Consider the following 6,672-nt stretch of genomic DNA (forward strand, 5'->3'; position numbering starts at 1 on the left):
ACCAGTCAAAAGTTTGGACACCTTCTCATTCAATGTTTTTTTGTTTATTTTAATTTGTTTCTCTACTTTGTAGATTAATACTGAAGACATCAAAACTATGAAAGAACACATATGGAATTAACTAGTGCAACAATCTATGAACTATTCTAACCTATGTTTAGATTATTTACCTACCCCCGTTTCAAATGATCCAGAAAATCACGTATGTTTTCCGTCCCTGGTCTCCAAGGATTTGAGAGAAGCTATAAACAACCTGCATAACCTATCCTCACCTATGCCTGCCCTGCTGGAAAAGTAATGAACAATACTACTGAAGAACTAACGAACAAAATGTCCTCTCCATTAAAAAGGCAGCTCATTGTGGAATAGCTTCCCAACTGAGATACGGGATTGTCCCACTCTCAATAGTTTTAAAGGACAACTTAAAGAATGGTTGAGCAACAAACAGACGTGCAATCACCGCTAAATGCACTTTAATACAGGGGTATCTCCTCTTCCACTTTATGTAGCACTTTTATCTTATCTTGCACTTTATATGTCATAGCTGCTACATTGTACTATGTGGTAAATGCTTGTATGCTGCTCATGCTCTTCCTGGATATCATGTATTTATTTTTGCTATGTATATAAATGTCATGTTCTTTTATGTTGTATGTGAGGGGACTATGGATGGAAATTAGCTTAAAGCTAAAATCCGGCTCATTTACGCTTGTAAGCATTGTTTTGTTTAAAATGTGTTCATCGATGTGCACTGTCCCGTTCAAATAAACGATTAAATAAATGAAAAATGAAAACAAATGATAAGACTGGAAAGCGTTTGCAGACGGCACAGCTCCAAGCTTTTGAACAGCAGTCTCAAAGGGGCAAAAGTGGACACCAAGGAAGGGGAAGGACACCAAGTAGAGGAAGAGGCAGACGGTCCAAAAGACAAAGAGGATGTTTTTGCTGTGGTTCATTGGAACATCGTATTAAAGATTGTATGGAACAGAATGAGGAGTAGCAATATGATCAAGAAGAAGGTGGGAGTGTTTTCAAGCCTGCAAGGTCACAGAATGAGAGGAGGTTGGGAGTGCTTGGGCTTGAGATGAACCAGAGGAGACAAGGAAGGGAACTGGAAATTAGTGAGTTTTGCACATAAACACACTTACTCACTAATGCACACAAAAAGGGACCACATTTAAAGAACTTGAATTGGCTTGTTAAATATACAAATTGTTTTATTCTGCAAGAATTAGGCAATTGGTCAATTACAAATAGCAGAAAAAGAGGATATTATTAAAGTAAAATGAGAAAATAAACTTAAAACACACTGTAGGCACTGTAGAATAAAGTGGGAAACATGAAGGAAATATTCACTACACTTTTTCTACAGTTTTTAAAAGACACTTTGGACAAATAGGAATTACAAATGTAATTTAGAAAAAGCAATATAACTGGGAGTAAACATGTGGGGTTTTGGATAACTCATTGTAATGGTGCATATGTTTGGGAACAGACATCTGTGGGGAGAAGGGGCCACTTTCCTACCGGAGCACTTTCAGCCATAGACTGATATCACCGATAACCACCACACAGCGCCACAGGAGGTCTTTCCTCCCAGTGGCAATCAAACTCTTTAACTCTTCACCCTTAAGTAAAGGGAACTGAGAACTTTCACACCAACACTATGTGCAATATACATATCAATATAATTACCATCATTACAATACACTCGCTGCTATATATAACTATGTGCAATATTATTATTATTAGTATTATTAATAATGCTATGATAACGTGCAATTACGTAATTGCCACTACGTTTAATTTTTTTAAATACTGTTAATAATTGCATTGATTGTGTGACCATCTATGTTTCTATGTTTCATGTTGTCTGTGGATGTTTATTTGCTCTTTTTCTGCTGTGTTTATGTGTTTTGTTACTCTGGCACAACAATTTCCCTTCGGGATGAATAAAGTCTTATCTTATCTTTACCCACCCTTCAGTTGTTTTCAAAAACCTTATCTGCACCCTCCTAGGGAAGCATGCAAAGCACCAGTTTATGAGTTTAAAAAAAGAAAGTCAAGCGCCACCACCTTCCAGTAGACATCCACTTAATTAGTGATGACCGGAAATTAAAAGATATTACGCCCAAATTGTGGGCTGATCTCAAATATGGTATTTATTAAAAACATACCTGCCATAGTGATAAACTCCTTAATTCGACTACAGACCATGTAAAATATAATTAGCCACACAAACAGGAAATCATTGATGGAATTACTCCTGTTTTTAAATCCTCATTGAAGGAAAGGAGTAATTGTGACATGTTCAAACCAGAGTTTGCATCGGGTCGGGTACCCGACGGGTGACCTGCAAAAACAGTAAATTCGCGGGTGGTATTTTTTTCAACAAAACTTTTTCGGGTTCGGGTCTGGGTAAAAAAAAGATGATGCGGGTCGGATCGCAGGTGTTGCATAATACATATATTAAAATGATAACAATTTAATGTTTAAATCCTATGACCGCTCCCCCACGGGGCCGGCGCATTACCTCTGACAACCTCCCCCGCGGGCCCGTGCATAATCATAACATCTGCACCGCCAATCTGCTGCTGAGCGCACCACATTCAACATGACTGAGCCGGTGAAGGCGAAGCTCTCTAGCGGAGAATACAGTATTGCCATACTTGATTACTCTTCATCAAGAACGAAATCCATTGTCTGGGAGGCTTTTGGACTCACTCCTAGATGGAGAACATAATCAGGTCGCTGGGTTCGCTGCTTGCAAGAAGTTCAAAAAAGTGTTGGCCTATGATAGCCGCAAGCTAGCTACTTCATCATTGAAAAAATATATGGAGTCGAGCTGCGCTGCCAATGCCACAGGTACAAGACCAATCAATCAATACTTCACCAATAACGGCAATCTTAAAGCACCCAAAAGGGAAAACAAGGACACTGTATCCAGATTAGCAATACAATTTGTCTGCAGTGATGTTAGATCATTCGAAACTGTGTGTGGCGATGGTTTCACTGGATTAGCACAGGGATTGATTAACATTGGTGCGCAGGCTGGCCGTGTCGATGCAATGCAGCTGTTACCAGATCTAACAATATATCGCAGAGTGACAACATATGCAGAAGACATACGCCGAAGCATAATTCCTGAGGGACAACATATGCAGAAGACATACGCAGAAGCATAATTCCTGAGCTGAGAGAACAGATGAGTGAGTACAATGGAGCAGTCACTTTAGACATTGTGGACCGACGATTATTGGAAAATAAGCTACCTTTGTCACACAATACATTACATCAATAGCAAGTGGGAGCTAGTCGAAAGAGTGCTTTTCTACGTCGGAATGGGATAGTACCTTGCGTAAAACGTCTGATAACATCAAACCAGCAATAATCCAAGCCCTGTGGGGATACAGCATTTAGGATTTCTTCACCAAACTGGTGTATGTGACAGACAGGGTTTCAAACATAGTGGCAGCTCTTCGCTCCATCACAAGACTGAGCTGTGCTGCACACATCCTTAACACTGTGCTGTACACTACGATCGGGAAACCAGCCAAGAAGATGCGTTCGGAGAGGAAGTGACTACACTTGTCACAGGGGCAAAGTCACTCGTAACTTACTTTAAGCAAACGAGTCTCCAGAATCGCCTTAAAAAGACATTAAAAGCATCAGTGGAAACGCGCTGGAACTCAGTCCACACAATGCTCGAGTCAATCAGCTGTCAATATGAGGACGTTCGTGCACTGCTGGTGGAAAGGGGGGAAGAGGGTCGTCTGAACGACTTGAGCGAAGTCACTTTGAATGCAATGGTGATGTTTCTTCAGAGATTCAAGGAGGCTACTAAGGCACTGGAGGCATCCAAAACCCCAACCCTTCACCTCACCGCTGTGTGGCTCGATCGCCTCAAACGCCACCTGCAACCATCCTCCACTGACAACCTGACATTCTCCTCTCTAAAGGCAAAATCTCTCAGATTTCTGGTTGAAAAGTACGAGATACACCTCCTGCACAAACTGGCCATGTTTTTGCACCCAAAGCTGAAAAGTCTGAAGGTGCTTGCGGAGGAACATGCAATGCAAACAGTGCACAACGAAGTGCGGCATCTTGTGAAAGGTAAGGCCGAAGGAAAATACAAGTGATCTCATAGTTTATTTCATACTGTATTCAAATTTAATTGAGGTAGAATTGGAAAAAAGTTACTATCCTAACGTTACAGTATAGCCCACTGTTACTGTATTGTATAGGCTTATTGGCCTGCTTGTCTTTGTTTTCATCATTTAAAATATAAAATATTAGGATATATATATGTAAAGTTTATAAAATTGCATATGCTTAATCTTGCTGCCTCTATTCGCACCTCTCTAGACATAAAAGAGAGGCGTGCATCGCCCACACAACGTGTTGCCACTGTCATTTCACCACCGCCCGGGAAGAGAGCTAGACAATCGGAGGGATTATCCGACGTCGAGGATTCGTCTTCCAGCGATGAGTGCACTCAGGATGAAGTGGGCGCATACATCGGCTTCAAGTCACCGAGGGAGGAGAATTTCGATGTTCTCAGCTGGTGGAAGGAGCATGCAACCAGGTTTCCGAATGTGGCACACATTGCTTGTTTCGATTCTTTCCATTCCAGCTTCAAGCGCCACGAGTGAGCGGGATTTTTCCACGGCTGGATTTGTGGTCTTGCCTTGATGACATTCTTTTTCTGCATAGTAATCTAAAGAATCACTGAATTGCTGTCTACTCCTCAATGGCTGCCTGATACTGATGTCTTGGTGAGGTCAGAGTCACATAGGGACCAACAGAAATTGATGAACCAATGTTCATATACGAGGCATCACTGATACATCAAAGGCAAGGACAAGCCTCAGAGTCGGACGAGATGTGATGATTGTATTGTTAACAATGTATGGGAGTTTAACTCTAAGGTGCCAAACTAAGCGTGTGTGAGAATGGAGAGTGACAGAGCATTTAGGTAACATAGAAATTGTAACAGACACACAGGATGAAAAGGGAACTTTTCAAAATTCCCATTTAGCCTTACAAAGAAGATTGACCAATGTTAACTTTAAATACCAACTTCTGATTGATGATTAATAATAATCAAGGGGAGAATGTTATGGCAATCATGGTATTAAAGCTTAATACAGTGTAATTCTGATGAAATGCAACTCCTGCATTCTGGAAATGGCCTATCAATGTATGTGTGATAACAGATGTTGTTGCAAGGGGGTTTTATGACACTACAGGAAGAGAGGATGAGAGGCAGGGGCGGTTCTACAGCGTGGCAGCTCTCAGAAAAATTCCCTAGTTGCCACCCTAAATGTAGGCAATTCATTTATTAATAATATTTTTTTGAATGTTGATTATAAATGTTGGTGATATATCTCCATAGTTCGTGTAAACGTTTTAATCAACAGTTTAGAATTAACTCCCACCCCCCCTAAATAAAGAAAACAATTGTTGCACCCGTCACGGGAAAATCGTGTCAGGTTTGTGGTCTCGCTCATTGACGTCTACTAGCGCTGTTGCACCCTACTAGAAAAAGTCGGTTGGAGTGACAGTTGGCCCCAGCACCTGAAGGGGGATCAGACGAGAGATTGAAACAAAATATTAATAAAACGCTGCTGTTTGAATCGATAGCGTTTAACAGGCGGTCGCTGTTTGGGGCGTTACAAAATACTACACAGACACTAGCTGGGAGATCGATCACTTTTATTTGCTAAACTATGCAGTACTATTAAATACACATCACAGCAATGAGGCCAGATCAATTAAACCAGGATACATCCTTTACTGTCAAATTGGGTCTGAACACAGCTGCCTGTGTGCGTTTGATGTAAATACTTTCTGATTTTATATGTAATATATGCTAGGTTACTTATTAGCTACATGGCCCTAACGTGTAATGTTATACAAGCATTTGTACCAGTGCTTTTCACAAGTAGACTCTTGCAGGCCAGAATAGCTGCAGTGATTCAACAACAACACAAAGACATATCTGAGAAGAGACCAGGATGAAGAGGAAGAGGAAGAGAGAGATGAAGAGACCAGGAGGGTCAGAGCAGGAGGAATAGGAGGAGAAGAAGACATTAGTGAAGAAGAATAAATATATGTGAGGAATAAGATGAAGTGTCAGAAAGAGGGACAGAAGCAGATGAAACTCCAGCTGGACCACATGGTTCTTATTCTCCTTACATATTCAATCACAGCAGCTCAATCTAGCAGCTCTTAGTATTGACACATATTGAAATGTGTTGCTGCACAGGTCACCTTTAGCTCTCTTAATTATTAGGGATGGGAACGATTAATCGGATATTCGAAATTATTCAGGTATTCGAATAGTTATTCATGTATTCGAATATGAGTTATGAATATTTTTATAAATCTTTTTTTTTTTTTTGGGAGTGATGAGTGATGCCTAAGTTGATTACATATTATCAAATTGAATATTATCAAATTGAATAATTCATTGTTATTCAATTAAATGTGTTAGTTGACGTCTAAAGGTGTGTTTTGCTCCGCTCACCGGTCCCTCACAGTGGGCAGAGCTGCAGGTGCTGATCTCTCTCTCTCGCGTCCGGTTATACTTCACTCGTGTTTATGTCCAAATCCATCAGATCTAGCTAGTTCTAGCCAATGATATGGCTGCTGCCCCTCCATACACGCAGA

The sequence above is a fragment of the Gymnodraco acuticeps genome, unplaced genomic scaffold, assembly GCF_902827175.1.
Source record: "Gymnodraco acuticeps unplaced genomic scaffold, fGymAcu1.1, whole genome shotgun sequence".
NCBI classification, from domain to species: Eukaryota; Metazoa; Chordata; class Actinopteri; order Perciformes; family Bathydraconidae; genus Gymnodraco; species Gymnodraco acuticeps.